Source organism: Myotis lucifugus, unplaced genomic scaffold (assembly GCF_000147115.1).
Source record: "Myotis lucifugus unplaced genomic scaffold, Myoluc2.0 scaffold_29, whole genome shotgun sequence".
Lineage (NCBI taxonomy): Eukaryota > Metazoa > Chordata > Mammalia > Chiroptera > Vespertilionidae > Myotis > Myotis lucifugus.
This window is the reverse complement of record NW_005871077.1, coordinates 7,298,189-7,317,076: the sequence shown is the minus strand read 5'-3', so window position 1 is coordinate 7,317,076 and position 18,888 is coordinate 7,298,189. Positions and strand designations below refer to the sequence as shown.

General features: G+C 43.4%; 1 protein-coding gene across 23 annotated transcripts in view; it reads left to right on the top strand.

Annotated features, from left to right (window-relative positions):
• Window positions 1-18,888, top strand: part of PARD3 (par-3 family cell polarity regulator) — a 724,129-nt gene that overhangs the window by 175,282 nt on the left and 529,959 nt on the right. The gene's annotated exons all lie outside the window — the stretch shown is intronic.

The following is an 18,888-nucleotide window of genomic DNA, read 5'->3' as shown; positions in this document are numbered from 1 at the left end:
AAGGGTTCCTTTTTTCCCTGCATCCTTGCCAACACTTATTGTTTGTTGATGATAGCCATTCCAACAGGTGTGATATGGTACCTCATTGTCGTTTTGATTTGCATCTCTCAGATGATTAGTGACTTTGAGCATGTTTTCATATGTCTCTTGGCCTTCTGTATGTCCTCTTTCAAAAAGTTTCTATTTAGGTCCTTTGCCCAATTTTTTATTGGAATGTTTATCTTCCATTTGTTAAGTTGTATGAGTTCCCTATAAAATTTGGAGATTAAACCCTTGTCAGAGATAACATTGGCAAATATGCTCTCCATGCAGTGGGCTTTCTTGTTTTGTTGATTTTTTTTTTTTTTCTGTACAGAAGCTTTCTATTTTGATGTAGTTCCATTTGTTTATTTTCCCTTAGTATAATTGTCCTAGAAGCTGTATCGGTAAAGATATTGATATGATATATGTCTGATTATTTTGCTGCCTTTGGATTCCTCTAATATTTTATGGTTTCCCGTCTTTTGTTTGAGTCCTTTATCCATTTTGAGTTTATTTTTCTGTATGGTGTAAGTTGGTGGTCTAGTTTCATTTTTTTTTTGCATGTTTCTGTCCCATTTTCCCAACACCATTTATTGAAGAGACTGTCTTGACTGCATTGTATGCTATTCCATCCTTTGTCAAATGTTAATTGAGCATAATAGCTTGGGTCAATTTCTGGTTCTCTGTCCTATTCCATTGATCTATATGTCTGTTCTTGTGCCAGTAACAGGCAGTTTTGAGAACAGTTGCTTTGTAATATAGCTTGATATCTGGTATTGTGATCCCTCAAACTTTGTTCTTCTTTTGCAGGATTGCTGTGGCTATTCGGGGTCTTTTTTTGTTCCAGGTGAATATTTGGAGAGTTTGTTCTAGGTCTGTGAAATATGCCGTTGGCATTTTAATGGGCATTGCATTGAATCTCTAGATTGCTGTGGGCAGTATGCACATTTTAATGATATTGATTCTACCATTTCATAAACACAGTATATTCTTGCATTTGTTTATGTCTTCCTCAATCTCTTTATTCAATGTCCTATAGTTTGCCGAGTACAGGTCTTTTACCTCCTTAGTTAAGTTTATTCCTAGGTATCTTAATTTTTTTGTTGCCATGGTAAATGGGAATTTTTTTTGTTTTGTTTCTCTTTCTGTGAGTTCATTATTGGTGTATAAAAAAGCCATAGATTTCTGGATGTTAATTTTGTATCTTGCTACATTTCCGAATTTATTTATTAAGTCTAGTAGTTTTTTGATGGAGTCTTCAGGGTTTTCTATATATAATATCATGTCATCTGCAAATCATGACATTTTTTATTTCTTTTCCATTTTGGATTCCCTTTTGTTTCTTCTTCTTGTCTGATCGCTATGACTAATACTTCTAGTACTATGTTGAACAGGAGTGGTGAAAGTGGGCATCCCTGTCTTGTTCCTGTTCTTAGGGAAGATGGTTTTAGTTTTTGCCCATTGAGTATGATGTTGGCTGTAGTTTTGTCATATAAGGCTTTTATTATGTTGAGGTACGACCCCTCTATTCGCACTTTGCTGAGTTTTTATCAAAAAAGGGTGTTGGATTTTGTCAAATGCTTTTTTCGCATCAATTGATATGATTATGTGATTTTTGTCTCTCAGTTTGTTTTTGTGGTTTATAACGTTGATTGATTTGTGGATATTGTACCATCCTTGCATTCCCGGAATAAATCTCACTTGTTCTTGGTGTATGATCTTTCTAATGTAATGCTGGATCCAATTTGCTAGAATTTTGTTGAGGATTTTAGCATCTATGTTCGTCAGGGATATTGGCCTACATTTCTGTTTCTTTATAGTGTCTGTATATGGTTTTGGGATTAGGTAATGCTGGCTTCATAGAATGAGCTTGGAAGTGTGCCTTCCTCTTGAATTTTTTGGAATAGTGAGGAGGATAGGTTTTAGTTCTTTGAATGTTTGGTAAAACTCCCCTGTGAAGCCGTTGGGACCAGGGTTTTTGTTTGTTGGAAGTTTATTGATTATTGCTTCAGTTTCATTGGTAGTTATTGGCCTATTCAGGGTTTTTTATTCTTCCTGATTGAGTTTTGGAAGGTTATATTTTTCTAAGAATTTGTCCATTTTGGGTAGGTTGTCCAGTTTGTTGGAATAGAATTGTTCATAATATTTTTTACAATCCTTTGTATGTCTGTGTGGTCGGTTGTTACTTCACTTCTTTCATTTCTGATTTTGTTTATTTGGGTCCTCTCTCTTTGTTTCTTGGTCAGCCTGGCTAGAGGTTCATCTATCTTGTTTATCCTTTCAAAGAAACAGCTCTTGGTTTTGTTGATCTTTTATATTGTTTTTTTTTTGTCTCTATGTCATTTATTTCTGCTCTGATCTTTATTATTTCCTTCCTTCTACTCACTCTGGGCTTTTCTTGTTGCTCTCGTTCTAACTTGTAGGGTTAGATAACTTTTTATTAGTTTTTCTTTTTTGTGTATGTAGGCCTATAGAGCTATGAACCTCTCTCTCAGAACTGCTTTCACTGTGTCCCATAGCTTTTGAATTGTTGTGTTTTCACTGTCATTTGTTTCCAGGATGCTTTTTCTTTCTTCTTTGATCTCTTTGGTAACCCAGTCATTGTTTAATAGCATGCTAGTTAGCCTCCATGTATTTGATTTCTTTCATTGTTTTTATTGTTGTTCATTTCTAATTTTATGCCGTTTTGATCTTAGAAGATGCTAGATATGATTTTGGTATTCTTGAATTTGCAGAGACTTTTCCTGTGTTCCATTATGTGGTCTGTCTTTAAAAATGTCCCATATGCACTTGATGAGTATATATACCCTGTAGCTTTGGGGTGAAATGTTCTGAAGATATTAATTAATTCCATCTGATCTAGTGATTTATTTAGGATTGCTATTTCTGTGCTGATTTTTTGTTTAGTGGATTTATCCAGTGGTGTTAATGGGGTATTGATATCCCCTACTATGATTGTATTGCTGTCAGTCTCTCTCTTGAGTTTTTTATGTATTTGGGTGCTGCTTTATTGGGTACATATATGTTTACCAGAGTTATATCCTCTTGTTGAATTGCTTCCTTTAGTATTATGAAGTGGCCCTCCTTATCTCTTGTTATGGCCTTCACTTTCAGGTCTATTTTGTCAGATACAAGTATTGCTACCCCAATGTTTTTTTCATTTCCATTTGCCTGAAAAATTTCTTTTCCATCCCTTCACTATCAGTCTGTGTGAGTCCTTTTTTCTGAGGTGGGTCTCTTGCAAACAACAAATATATGAATTATGTTTTCTTATCCATTTAGATTCCCTATGTCATTTGATTGGAACTTCAGCCGAGTTTTATTGTCCCATGAGGGTTTTTTTTAAGACCCTGCTCTTCTATTCTGTCTGCCACTTCTCAGTTTCCTATTTGGTAGTCAGCCCTGTGTTGAACTTCCAAGGGATCCACTGCTTCTATGTGTCTGTTTCCACAGCCTTGGTTACAAGCAGGCGGGACCAATCTGCCTGCTTTGCCTGTCTGCCTGCTGTCAGTCTTAATCATTCAAGCGCCTGTCTCTGACAAGGGCTTTGGGGGGTGGTGCTGTATTGCTTTCAAGGACAGAATGACCCCTCTTCAGCCCAGTCCCCAAGAACTCCCTTGGTCTATTCAGTCTTTTTCTCTGCAAAGGTGTAGTCTGGATGCAGTTGCACTAGCTGCCCTGAGGCTGCTGGGAGGGGCTGGCTCTTCTGGAGAAAAATGGCTGCTTAGGTTTGGATGGTCACGAATGTCTCATGGATTCCTGGTCACCTCTCCCTGACCTGCTCCCCTCCATAGCCTGTCCCTAGCCTCCAAAAAACTGCACCTCTACCTGCACCACAGCCTCAGTGAGTGAGTGTAATTGAAAGGTCCTATGAACTGGATTTAATGAATAAAAGACAGGAACAGACAGAAGCAAAACAACCACTTGACTGTGAGTTTCTCTCCCCCCAACACTGCATGGCTCAGGCAGCTCTTTAGGCTGCCTTTCTGGGCACCGCCTCTCATGGCTGTGGACTTAGATCTAGATTCCTGGGCTGCCAGCACCGTGTGGACCTCCCTTCACAGTCGGGTGTTTCGCCTGTCCCCAAAGGACATGTTCTTGGTGCAGCGCAGGTTCCTTCTGACCCTCTCAGCCCAGTGGTTGCATGTCTCTCCAGCCCAGATCCCAGATCTTACCATTCTCTAGGCATCTTCTGCCCTTTGTGGCTGAGGATCATCTCACCAGCTGTGTGTAATTCACTAATTCTGGGTGGATGCTATTCGATTTAGTTGTTCCTTCTATGTGCTCCGTGAGAAGGCGCAGGACACGTCTGTCTATTTGGCTGCCATTTTTGAATCTCTGAATATCTCTTTTTATAGCTCTAAGGACTATCTTCAGGGTTTCCCACAAGAGACATATCATGTCCCACTTAGGGAAACCTAAAGCTACGTTTCTCCATCAGGTATTTGTAATTCATATATAGTTCTTCCCAATTGAGATGCAGCTTACCAGTCAGTTTTCCCAATAAGATGTGCTGCCTAGCTACATATTTAACATACTTCTGTTTTCTAGAAGAAAAGAACCAGAAAGTTAACTAGAGGCTACATTCTCATGCAGAGAAAGAAATAAATTTTTAAGGCTTAAATATGAGAAACCCTATATAGTCATGATTCTGAAGATGGAATCAAAGCCCCAAAACAGTCTTTTCGGAGACGTTTCATTGACTTTAGAATGCTGATGTTACTGTACTCTGAATATTTTTTAGAAGGCTCAATATATTAGGGTATTGGCACATATTGATATTTCTTAAACCCAAGACAGCAATTGTTCAAAACTAGGCCATGCACAAAAACTTAAAGAAACTACAGATACTCATAAAAAGCAAATACTTTTATATATGTTCATTCTCATTCTCATGCCTAAAGAGTTTAAGGGCTTATATGTATGTAGAACTTAATACTATAAAAGGACATAAGCCTAGTTCAGTGACACAGGAAACCAAAACTATTTACTAAATAAAAGCACATTCTTTGTTTGGTACCCTACATGTAAGGTTTTTTTTTTCCCCCTGCATATCTATAATAATAAAAGCATAATATGCAAATTGACCAAATAACCGAACAGCAGAACAACCGTCCTGACCACCTCTGGACGACCACGCTATGACATGCACAGGTGCCAAGCCAGCAAAGGCGGGTGCAATGCAATTGGTCGGGTGGTCCGCCATTGCCCCACGATCACCCCACAGAGGAAGGCCCAGGCCACCGGCTGGTGGGGCGATCATTGGGGGAGAGGGACCTCCGCCATCGCCCCAAAGAGGGAGGCCCAAGCCACCCTCTACGTGGTGATCGATCGCGGAGCCCCAGCCGTGTGGGAAGGGCCTCCCTCTGCTGGGGGATTGATCGCAGAGCCTGATGTTCAATCGCCCCAAAGAGGGAGGCCCTGGCTACCAGGCCGACAGTGCTGCGGTGGGTGGGTGGGGCCTCCCTCTGCGGGGTGATTGATCCTGGATCCCCGCAATCGATCACGTCAAAGAGGGAGGCCCAGGCTACCCGGCCGGCGGCGCTGTGGCAGGTGGGCAGGGCCTCCCTCTGTGGGGTGATCAATCCTGGAGCCCTGTGATAGATTGCCCCACAGAGGGAGGCCCAGGCCACCAGCCAGCGACACTATGGCAGGTGTGCCTTGCAGAGGGAGGCCCAGGCCAGCCAAGTGATGGCACCCCACGCCTGTTGCCCACAGAGGGAGGCGACTGGTGGCAGGGAGAGGGGGACAGTGCTGCACAGATGTCAAGCAATGGCAGTAGCGGGGGCAGGGCCAGCTGCCGGCAGCCGGGGAAGGAAAGCCCTGATAGGACCTGATCGCTGGCCAGGCCTAGGGACCCTACCTGCGGGGTCCTGGATTGCGAGAGGGCACAGGCCAGGCTGAGGGACACTCCCCCACTGCCAGTGCTGCTTCGCCGACACCCACCATGTTCCGCGCTGCCCCCTGGTGGACAGCGCACGTCATAGGGAGAGGTCGAACTCCTGGTCGAGGGGACAGTTTGCATATTTTGCTTTTATTATATAGGACAATTCTGTCATACTTTTAAATATTCTCTTTTTTTCTGATTGATCATAATTTTTTATGCATGTACCGTATCCTGTATGATGTGTTGGGCATTGTGGATACAGAATTGAATAAAGCACAATCCCACTTTTTCACATAGTTTAGGAGAATCTAACCTATTTTTCTCCCTCAAACCCCTCAGAGATAAAAAACAACAACAATGCTTTCTAATGGTAACAGTGACCTACTTTGGAAAAGGTGCAGAAAGGGGACTATGGAGTCATTGGTGTTTGGTGATTGATATTCCTCTACCCTGGATCTACTGTTAGTGGGCTGAGGTAGATAATTAAACCAACTGTTATACTTTCATTTCCTACCCATGCTTGGTGGTAGGATGGGTCAAGTATATCTATTTGTCTAGAATATAAACAATCTGTGAACCAGAAATACTCTTTTATAGATACATAGGCTATTTTTAGTTAACCCTTGAAGTTTATGTTTGGAACAGATATGGACAGAAACAAACACACTGCAACTTTGTTCATCCAAATTATCTTAAGCCAAAGGATTGAAGAGTGATAGCATAGTTTTTTTTCTTCTTTCTGGTTTTCATTCTAGAATGTAAAGTTCTTGTTAATTAAAGTATAGTTGACACACAATATTATATTAGTTTCAGGTGTACAATGTAGTAGTGATGTAACATTTATATACCTGGGAAAAGATCACCATGAGAATCTGTCACCGAAGTTACTGTGATATTATTGACTACATTCCCTGTGCTGTACTTTACATCCTGTGCCTTACTTGTTATAACTAAAAGTTTGTACCTCTTAATCTTATTCACCTTTTTGCCCATCCCCCCACTACTCAACCCTCTGGCAAATATCAGTTTGATCTCTGTATCTATGAGTCAGTTTGTTTTGTTTGTTCATTTGTTTAGTTTTTTAGATTCTACATATAAGTAAAAGGATACAGTCTTTGTCTTTCTCTGACTTATTTCACTTGGCATAATGCCCTCTAGATCCATCCATGTTGTCTCAGATAGCAATATTTTATTCTATTTCATGAGTTATTAATATTTCCCTGTGTGTGTGTGTGTATGTATGTATACATGTACATACATACATATATGCTTCTTTTTCCATTCATCTATCTGAGGACACCTAGGTTGCTTTCATATCATGGCTATCTATTCTAATAAAAGAGAAACATACAAATTGTACCTCCACTACACCCACCAGCCACGCCCACCAGCCAATCAGGAGCAAATATGCAAATTAATCCAACTAAGATGGCAGTTAATTTGCATACTAGGCACCAGTGGCCTGGGTCCAGAAACATCATAGGGCACCCAGGTCACTCCTAGGTAGGCCCCGTGTGGACCTGAGCCAGGGGGCTCCTGGGCAGGGCCTGAGCCTGCAATCAGAGCCGAGAGGGCCCCTGCCCAGGCCTAAGGCTCGGCCAGAGGCTTGAGGCCTGGGAAGGGGCAGAGCCTGCGATCGGAATGGGCTAGGGGTCCCCTGCCCAGGCCTAACACCCCGGCCAGAGGCCTGAGGCCAGGGCAGGGGCGGAGCCTGTGTTTGCATGGGGTTGGGGGGTCCCCTGCCCAGGCCTAATGCCCCTCTGGCCTGGACAGGGGCAGAGCCTGCGATTGGAGCGGGCTGGGGGTCCCTTGCCCAGGTGTAACGCCCGGGCCAGAGGCCTTAGGCCTGGGCAGGGGCTGAGCTGGGGATCGGGGTGAACTACAGAGGAAACACCTTTTCTGACTGCTCATTCGCTAAGCTCCTTGTATGCCACTGGTAATATTCTTAGTTACTTGAGTAATAAGAATCCAAGAAGGTGATGTAGGGTTTTTCCACCTCACTCCTGGAGAATAAAATGAAGGTCCGCTGCTGGAGGGGCTAAGAAATGTCATATCCTGCCCTAGCTGGTTTGGCTCAGTGGATAGAGCCTCGGCCTGTCGACCGCAGGGTCTGGGTTCAGTTCTGACCAAGGGCATGTACCTATGTTGCAGGCTCCTCCCTGGCTGGGGCCCAGGTCAGGCTCATGCAGGAGGCAACCAATCAAAGTGTTCCTCTCACTTTGATGTTTCTCTCTGTCTTTCCCTTTCTCTTCCACATTCTCTAAAAATCAATGGAAACATATCCTCAGGTGAGGATAAAAAAAATAATAATAAAGAAATGTCATATCCTATGAAAGACACATCTTAAAAATGCCTAAAGAAAGTTGTCATTTTTTCATGGTGAAGGGACTGGAGTCCGTGTTGATGAAAAAACCTTGGTGGCTGCGGTGACTGGCAGTGGCTGTAGCAGCAGGGTGATGGGGCTGGTGCCTTCTCCTAATCAGCCTGGTCGCCTCCCACAAAGGGAGGCCAGACTGCCGCTTAGGCCCACTCCCTACAGGGAGCAGGGAGCAGGCCTAAGCCATCAGTAGGACATCCCCTGAGGGCTCCCAGTATGTGAGAGGAGGCAGGCTGGGCTGAGGGGACCCCCCCCCCCCCAGTGCACGAATTTCGTGCACCAGGCTCCTAGTCCTATATAATAAAAGCCTAATATGTAAATTGACTGAACGGCAGAACAGCCGGTGGAATGACTAGTTGCTATGGCGTGCACTGACCACCAGGGGGCAGATGCTCAACGCAGGAGTTGCCCCCAGACTGCAGGACCCAGGCTAGCCAAGGTGGGTGTGAGCAGGGGCTCCCCAATTACCCCGCCGGTTGCCCCACAGAGGGAGGTGACTGGCGGTGGTGGTGGGGGGCAGGGCCGGCGAGTGGGCGGCACCAGTCCAGCCAAGGCGGGTGCGAGGGGGTGCCCCGTTCACCCTGCTGATTTCCCCACAGATCGACCCAGATCGCCGGCCAGGCCTAGGGAACCTGCCTGTGCACAAATTTTGTGCACCAGGCCTCTAGTTGTAAATAATGTTTTTGTTCCTTGTTATGGCTTTTGTTTTAAAGTCTGTTTTGTTGAGTATAAGTATTGCTCTTCAGCTTTTTTTTGTTTTTTTCCATTTCATGAAATATCTTTTTCCATCTTTTTACTTTCAGTCTGTGTGTGTCTTTCAATCTGAAGTGAGTCTCATGCATTAGCATATGGAAGGGTCTTGTTTTTTTATACAGTCAGCCACACTGTCGTTTTTGAATAGAGCACTTAGTTGATTTACATTTGAAATAATTATTGATAGGAATATACTTACAGTCATATTAATTGTTTTTATATTAGTTTTTTAAGTCTTCAGTCTACTACCTATACTATATGCTTGCTTTACTAGTGAGATTTTTTTTTCCCCTTTCATATATTTTCTTATTTCTAGTTTTGGTTTTTTTCTTTTCCACTTAAATAATTACCTTTAACATTTCTTGTAATGCTGGTGTAGTGGTGCTGAACTCCTTTAGCCTTTGTTTAAGAAATTTCTTTAAAAAAATATTATTGATTTCAGGGAAGAAGGGAGAGGGAGGGAGAGAGAAATAAAATCATCAATGATGAGAGAGAATCATTGTTAGCTGCCTCCTTCACACCCCTCACTGAGGACCGGACCCACAACCTGGGCATGTGCCCTGACGAGGAATTGAACCATGACGTTCTGGTTCATTGGTTGATACTCAACCACTGAGGCACACTGGCTGGGCTATCTGAGGAAATTCTTGATCTCCTTTCTATTCTGAATGATAACCTTGCTGGGTAGAGTATTCTTGGTTGTAGGTTTTCTCCACTTATCATGTTCACTATATTGTCCCACTCCTTTCTGGCCTGCAAAGTTTCTGTTGAAAAATCAGTTTATAGTCCAGTATATGTAACTTGCTTTTTTTTTTTTTTTTTGCTGCTTTTAAGATTCTCTTATTATCCTTAACTTTTAACATCTCAATTACGCTGAGTCTTGGTGTGTGTCTCGTTGGGTTCATCTTGTTTGGGACTTTCTGTGCTTCCTGGACTTGGATGTCTGTTTTCTTTGCCAGGTTAGATAAGTTTTCAGCCATTAATCCTTAATATAGATTTTTCATCACTTTCTCCCTTTCTTCTCCTTCTGGGTTTCCTATAGGTTGTCCCTGAGGTCTCTTATGCTGTTCTTTTTTTTTTTTTAATTCTTTTTTTCTTTTGATCTTTCAATTGGATGATTTCCACTATTCTGACTTTCTGCTTATTTTTTTCTGTGTCATCTGATCTGCTCTTGATTCTCTCTATTGTATTTTTCATTTCAGTTGTTATATTCTTCAGTTCTGATATTTTATTCCCTTATAATTTTTATTTCTTTGTTGTTCTCCCTGAATTTATCTACATGTCTGCAGAGTTTGATGAGCTTCTTTATGACTTTTACTTTAAACTCTTTATCTAGTAGACAGCTTACCTCTGTTTCATTTAGTACTTTTTCTGGGGTTTTAACTTATCTTTTTGTTTGGGACATATTCTTTTGTCTCCTTATTTTGTCTGTCCCCATCCCACTCCCACCCCCATGTATTAGGTAGATCACCCAAGTCTCCTGCTTTTGAAAAGTTGGCCTTATTCAGACTGTCCTGTGGAGCCCAATGGTGGATTCACCCTTGTCACCAGAACCAAGTGCTCCAGAGATGTTTCCTGTGTGGATTATTGTGGCCTCTTGTTGTGGTTGGATTACAACTGCTTTGAACACACTGGCAGCCGAGGCTGGTCTCTGGCGTGGCTGGCTGTGAGGCCTAGCCGTAACTGTTGAGGACTCACTTGTAGGCAGGGTAGTCCTTTAGTGTGGCTGGCTGGGAGGCCCATCCTCAACTGTAGTAGACACACTGCTGTGTGCTGGTGCTGACTGAAGCTGCCTACTGGCAGTAGCAGGATAGGAGCCAGACTGGATGGGTCCTCAGGGAAATGCCAGGTTGGGGTAAACAGTGTTAGCAATGTGAATGGTGAGTGTCAGAAACACCAGCATCAAACCAACTAGGTGGAAGGAAAGTAAGGAAAGGGGGGAAATGGTGCTCACCAGCACTTATGACTCTGGAGAAAGTTCCAACAGACCCCTTTTCCTCCAACACACGCCCTAAGATTAGTCATTACCTATGACCCAGGTCTTTTCAAACTGCTGCTTCTGTGCTGGGACTTGGACAGAGTTTTCTACAGCCTTTTCACTCTCCCAGATGTAAGCCTTGCTAGTTTTCAAAGCTGGGTGTTATGAGGTCTCCTCTTCCTGGTGCAGGATCCTTAGGCTGGGGTTTGGAGCCCTAGCTCTTCAATGGGGGACCTCTGCAGTTGTGATATCCCTCCTACTTGTGGGCCCTGACTAGTGGGTCTCTCCCCCTCCTACCCATCCATAGTTGTATCCGATCTCTTCTGCTAGTCTTCAGGCTGTTCCATATGTTGTTGTAGTTTTGGTGTCACCGAGAGGCGGTGAGTTCAGGATCTTGCTATTCGCCATCTTGAACTTGAAACCAAGAGTCTTGCTTTTGAATGCCAACTTAGCTGTCTGTGAAATGTTGTTCCTTGTGGTTGGCGCACTGTCACTGCAAGTGGCAGTTTTATATTAAATCTTTGTTGCACATAGGATGTTATGGTATATTCAGCTGAGTTTCATGATGTTCCACATAACAATAACCAAATAAAGTTAGCTTAAGTAGAAAACAGTGAAAATGTAATGATACTACAAGGACTCTTCATTACCTTAACTAGCATAGGAAGTTAATGAAAACAGTAATTAAAAAGGTATTAGGACCCCTAAGAACCCCTGCTCAGTACCTGTTTTCTTGCTTTCTTCTAGAATTCTGCTTTATTTTTCCTTCTCTAGATTAGCTTTCTTTGCCTCTCTGTTTCCATGCTATACTTTGTCTATCAAACATCATTAAATTTTCCTCATGATAATTCCAGCCTCTTTGGTCCCTCAGTCCCACCTCCAAGTTCTCTGGAGAGATAATTCAATTGATATAGTTTAGATCAGAGGTCCAACCCTGTTCTCATCTGTTGTGGCAGGAAATGGGGGGCTGGTGCAGGCTGGTAGCAGTGATGATGGCAGTGGCTGTGGGTGATGAAGTAATCATTGAGGACACCCTTTTCTACCTAGGGCTCACCCCTTTGGATGGGTGGGAGATAGGAAGGTGAGTGGAGTGGAGATATTTCTCAGAGAATGGGGGATGGCACCTGAACTGGATGGAATTGCCTTATAAGATAACCTATATTACAAAGTCTAAAACATATGAGAGCATTAGAAAAAATAAGGGTAGTAAAAATGTGTGATAAGCATTCAGGTGTGGAAGTTACATGATCCATCTCCTTGGTTCAAGGCTTTCTAACAATTAAAGCAAAAATTAAAGTATTCATTATTTTGTGATCCTACACATTTTCTTTGTTTAGTTTCTCCTTTATTGCTGACATAAATTTTTCCTAGAAGATCATTTTCCCATCCGTGCTATATACAAGATTTTGTCTTCTGATTGAATTTTTAAATAGCAGTAAAACTTTCCAATATTTTTGTTGAATAGGATAGTGGCCAAATTATTCTATTTGAATGGATTGGGACAACATAGGCCAAGCTAACATTTGAATTACTGTTATTAAAAGACTATCCATTTATTCATTTTCAACAATTACTAGAACCCCAAATACTTTACTTAGTGCCTTCTCAATATTCTATTATTAGTTTTCTAGCCTTTTCTGCATGAATAAATGCTTTTGGCTACATTTCTCATTGTGAAGAGTTGGCAAGGTTATTAATAAAATATATCAATTCCTGTTATCAAAAGTTTTAAAGCTCAATAATTAAAAAATATCCCTAATATTGTGAAATTCTAATTCATGATGAAAGACTATTGAGTTGTCATTGGGCCTTAACTATACCTAGGCAACTTGGTATGTTAAGTTTCTTTCACTTTATCTTAACTTTTTAAACTATTAGGGTTATTCTGCTTAGAATGTAAAGTCTTTAAATTCTGAGAAATTTATGTTCTCCTTTCTATATGACATAAAAATAAAGCTTGATTTTAAGCCATGTACTAGACACACCATTTTTTTATTTAAGAAAGGCAAGCACTAAAAACTATAAAGAGAGTTCTTAAGCTACTTTCATTCAGAATTTTTCACATTCTTAGGTCACGGAAAGCATTCATCAACACTTCATTACCAACATGGAGTGTAAGTTAATGATATGGAAAGTTTTAAACCTCTTATGTTCAACTAGAGGACCTATTAGCTTTGAAAGCAGTAAATAATAATAATTGGCATTTACTGAATTTTAAATAGGATCTACATGTTGAATTTTGGTTTAGAGTGCATAAGGTATTTTTTGTTATGCTGTGAAACTTGATGTTCTGAGATTGCAGTAACCTTTTAGCATTTAACCTAAAGGCTCTTCCTTATTTTAATGTGGAGTATTTCCTCCCTTTAATTGTTAACATGTTTTTCAAATATTTACAAATTATTTTTAAGGTGCTAATTGGCACTAGAATAACTGATGGCTGGTAAACTCTTGGGATCAACATTAGCTTAAAGCACATCCATAATAAATTTTTGTATCCTGGCCTGGAATTGCTGGCATTTGTGTGTTAAATGCATCACTAGTCTAGCAGTAAAATACATAAAACAGCAGTAGGCAGTTTTAGTATTTACATCACCAGAGCCTCAGGATGCCAGCCCCTGGGTCTGTTGGCTCTGATAGAATTTGATAACAGTCTTGTAGTATTGTAAATGTTATGATGAGGGTCTTACCATTTTATTTTTGAACAAAACATTCCCTATTTATGTGGTCCAATGGGGCTAAAAAAACCTTCTTCTAAAACCCAAAAATTTGATTAATGTAAGCTTTTGTATCTCACGCTTGTTTTTTGTTTCATGGCTGCTGCGAAAGACTGAAGGTTGATTAATGGTGATTTACACATTCTTCTAAGTCATCACCAGGATCTGTATTATGTAGTGTCATTTTGTGGGGTGTTTTAGTATTTGAAGTGCTGCTTTACCTAACAGCATAGTCACTTCAAGTCATCACTGTCAAAAATTTCGGTAGGTTTCACTGTTATATTCTAACTAGAGGCCTGCCCTCCCCTGCCATCCTCGTTTCGCCCCCAACGGCCCTCCCCTGCCAGCCTGGTTGCCCCCAACTGCCCTCCCGTGCTGGCCTGATCTTGCCCCCAACTGCCCTCCCCTGTCGACTTGATCTTGCCCCTAACTGCTCTCCCCTGCTGGTCTGATCGCCCCCAACTGCCCTCCCCTGCCAGCCTGGTTGCCCCCAACTGCCCTGCCCTGCAAGCCTGATCTCGCTCCCAACTGCCCTCCCCTGCAGGCCTGATCTTGCCCCAACTGCCCTCCTCCACCGGCCAATTTGGTTCTGATTAGTCAGTTTCTATGCCAGTCAGCGTCAAAAGCTCCGCCTCCTAGGCAGCCATTGGCTCCTCACAGTTGACCCAAATTTGGTTCTGATTGGTCAGTTTTATGCCAGTCAGTGTCTCCGGGCCTATTAACGGGGCCTGATCAGAAAGGCGGGGCTGATCAGCAGCCTTGGTGGAGTCCTGGAGAGAAATGGAGGCGTGGCTGTTGGCCAGGTCAGGAGAGAAAGAGAGGCAAGTTCTGATCAATGGCTGCCACAGAGGCTACGGATCAGACCCTACCTCTCTCTCTACAGGCGTCTCTCCAGGCCTGATCCGCAGCACCCTAGGCAGTCAGTGCTGGGTCAGGGAACCCACAGCGGCCACAGTCAGTGCTGGGTGGCACGGCAACCCAGCACTGACTTCAGGTCTGGTCGAGCCTTCGGTCATTACGACCCTGGCTCTTTATTATATAGACTAGAGGCCCGGTGCACAAAAATTTGTGCACTCGGGAGGGTCCCTCAGCCCAGCCTGTGCCCTCTTGCACTCTGGGACCCCTTGTGGGATGACCACCTGCTGGCTTAGGCCCGCTCCCTGGGGGATTGGGCCTAAGATGGCAGTCAGACATCCCTCTGGCAGCCCGGGAGCCCTCGGGGGATGTCTACTTGCCAGTGGGGAGCAGGCCTAGCTGCAGTCGGACATCCTTAGCGCTGCTGAGGAGGCAGGAGAGGCTCCTACCACCACCGCTATACTGGCAGTCGTCAGCCTGGCTTGTGGCTGAGCAGAGCTCCCCCAGGGGGGAGCGGACTGACCACCAGAGGGCAGCTCCTGCATTGAGTGTCTGCCCCCTGGTGGTCAGTGTGTGTCATAGTGACCAGTGATTCCCAGTCGCTCTGCAGTTAGGGTCAATTTGCATATTACCCTTTTATTATATAGGCTAGAGGCCTGGTGCATGGGTGGGGGCCGGCTGGTTTGCCTGAAGGGTGTCCCGGATCAGGGTGGGGGTCTCACTAGGGTGCCTGGTCAGCCTGGGCGAGGGGCTGAGGGCCATTTTCAGACTGACCATTCCCCTTCAGGGTGGGGGGCCCCTGCTGGGGTGCCTGGCCAGCCTGGGTGAGGGGCTGATGGCTGTTTTCAGGCTGGCCACAGCCCCTTCAGGGTGGGGGTCCCCCCTGGGGTGCCTGGGTGAGGGGCTGAGGGCCGTTTTCAGGCTGGCCACAGCCCCTTCAGGATAGGGTCCCCTATGGAGTGCCTGGCCAGCCTGGGTGAGGGGCTGATGGCTATTTGCAGGCTGGCCAAGGCTCCCAGTGGGGATCCTCACCCCATGAGGATGTGGCCATCCTGGGTGAGGGGCTGATGGCTGTTTGCAGGCTGGCCACAGCCCCTTCAGGTTGGGGGTCCCCACTGGGGTGCCTGGCCAGCCGGGGTGAGGGGCTGATAGCTGTTTGCAGGCTGGCCACAGCCTCTTCAGGGTGGGGATCCCCGCTGGGGTGCCTGGCCAGCCTGGGTGAGGGGCTGATGGCTGTTTGCATGCTGGCCACAGCCCCTTCAGGGTGGGGGTCCCCCCTGGGGTGCCTGGCCAGCCTGGCTGAGGGGCTGATGGCTGTTTGCAGGCTGGCCACAGTCCCTTCAGGGTAGGGGTCTCTGCTGAGGTTCCTGGCCAGCCTTGGTGAGGGGTTGAGGGCTGTTTTCAGGCTGGCCACACCCCCTTCAGGGTGGAGGGTCCTGCTGGGGTCCCAGGCCAGTCTGGGTGAGGGGAGGATGGCTGTTTGCAGGCTGGTCAAGCCCCCAGCCACCCAAGCTCCCAGTGGAGGCTGGCTGGAAGCAGGTATCTGGGATTTATTTATCTTCTAGAATTGAAACTTTGTTGCCTTTTGCGGAGGCCACAGCCGGCCAGGCCAGGCGGGAAGCTTGGCTTCCTCCATCGCTGGGGCAACCAAGCCTCCTGCTTGCTCCAGCTCCGTGGCTGCCAGTCGCCATCTTGGTTGGGTTAATTTGCATATAGTCGCTCTGATTGGCTGGTGGGTGTGGCTTGGGCATAGCGTAGGTACCATCAATTAGCATCTTTGTCTTTTATTAGTGTAGATAGATGGTAGTTAGGTTGACATTTTAAAGGCTTTTTTAGTCCATTTATTAAAGCTCCCTTAAAACTTAAAATCAGTTGTATGTAATAGTTAAAATATTTGATTCTTGAAAAGTAAACTTAGATTTAAATTATAAATTGAGAATTTTTTAAAAATTTGATTTATTTTCAAAATGTGGTTATAGGTATGTTTAGAGATTCTGCTCCTCACAACACAATTTTGAACATATAGGGTTTCACAGTGAGGTCTTTATTTTGCCTCAGGTCTTGATCGGCTCTTTTTTGTAGCCAGGATCTAAACAAAAAAAGGAGAGGGGTGACAAAATTATATTTCTGCATGCACTTTTGCTTATTTTGGGGAATGTTCTGCGTCTCCTCTTCCCTATCTCCCCTCACCTGTTCATCTTGTCCTGGCGAATTATTTCTTGTTTGGTCTCTATATCTCAATCCAGAGCCAGAGTGGATGTGGTCTCCCACTTCATCAGGCCTTCATGTCCAGCATTTCTCCTTGATGTTCAGCTTTAAAATCTGTGTGTAGATGCACCAGGGGCAAATTTTTGAGCCCTCTTGTTATGCCTCAAGGCTAGGGCTAGAGGAATTGAAAATCACAGTGGGCAGAAGAACTCCTAGGCTCTTTCATCCTGAAACGACCTGTTAATCATACACGTTTGAGTGACTGAATGTACTCAGATGGTTAAAAAATGACTACTTATATATGATGCATGTAACTTTAAGGCAGGGGTCCTCAAACTATGGCCCGCGGGCCACATGCAAATACAAATATTGTATTTGTTCCCATTTTGTTTTTTTACTTCAAAATAAGATATGTGCAGTGTGCATAGGAATTTGTTCATAGTTTTTTTTAAAACTATAGTCCGGCCCTCCAACGGTCTGAGGGACAGTGAACTGGCCCCCTGTTTAAAAAGTTTGAGGACCCTTGTTTTAAGGTATAGCAATTATTTGATTAAGTTAGTGAATCATTGAAAAATTGACTTCCATGTGTGGGCTGTACCTGCTGGTGGCCATGATTCTTTCATGCCACCAGGCTTTTGGAAAAACCAGCTATCTGCTGTAGGCATCAGAACGTGAAATGTTTCTTTCTTATCCCATTTGAGATGTGTGTGTGTGCAATCTTAGGTGATTGAAATTTCATAAGTTATGTAATTTTCATGGGACTTGCCTTTATAACTTTCAATTGATTAAGAGCCACTTTTTTTTTTTACATACATTTAGAAGAAGATATTCCATTGTAACATTTTCAATAGTCCAGGCTCAGGAGAGCTAGATAAACATGAGAGAATTTCTGTCGTACTCCTAGCATTAAATTGACATGCATAAGTAGAACTTTCGTTTGTGTTCTCAAGTGAAGGGCCAGTGTTGTACAGTAAGTCATCCCTGTGATATTTTAGATTGGGATAGTACAGACATGGTGTCCTTAAGAATAATGAATAGCCCTAACCGGTTTGGCTCAGTGGATAGAGCGTCGGCCTGTGGACTGAGAGGTCCCGGGTTCGATTCCGGTCAAGGGCATGTACCTTGGTTGCGGGCACACCCCCAGTAGGGAGTGTGCAGGAGGCAGCTGATCGATGTTTCTCTCTCATCGATGTTTCTAACTCTCTATCCCTCTCCCTTCCTCTCTGTAAAAAATCAATAAAATATATTTTAAAAAAAAAAGAATAATGAATAGGTGAAAAATCAGTAGATTATTTAAGTCATTTAAAACATTCTGTTTTTGAAGTGAAAGCTTTTAATATTGTACTCCTGCTGTTTTATTTTTAAACCTATAGTTAAAAGAGCACAACAAATATTTTTTTTCTGAATTGGAAGAAAATCCTAATTATCTCCAAATGTGGAGTGACTGTAAAATTCACAAGCTCCGAGGAGGGACATAATTTTTTTCTTAATCCTGTGGACATGATTTTCTTGAAATTTTTAATGTTGTACTATAATATTTTTTAAAGGAAGGATTTAATTACTCTGTGGTATAGATTTCAATATATGAATGATGGGACAGTTATCTGCATGTTATATGGTAACATGCAGGGACTGTCTCTTCCTCATCGAGCGTCTGTGTGTCCAGCATAACTGGACATAAAGGTGCTCTAAATGTTCATTTAAGGAATCAACAAATGAACCATAGTTATTTCACAGAACTTGTGGGATTTTTTTTTTTTTAACTAAGTTGGCTTAGATTTGAGAAGGTCTAGCAAAAGTTTTTGTTTTATTAGTTTATAATTGGCAACGTTGATTGAAGGTGGTCTGATTCTAGTTGGCCGGCATGCACTTTTGTATGATGGGTGGTATCTGCATGGTCATCAAAAAGAAGCAGAAGTGTGTACTGACTCAGATATTTGTGCTGTCCAGTCTCCTTTTTATAGAGAGGTCAGAGTGTCATAACCCACTTTACACACAGAAGGGGAAAGTGCAAGAGCATCCTCATCAAAAGATGGACACACAGTGATATTACTTTTGAAATAAAATTTCTGACTAAAGTGTTTCAATGAAATTT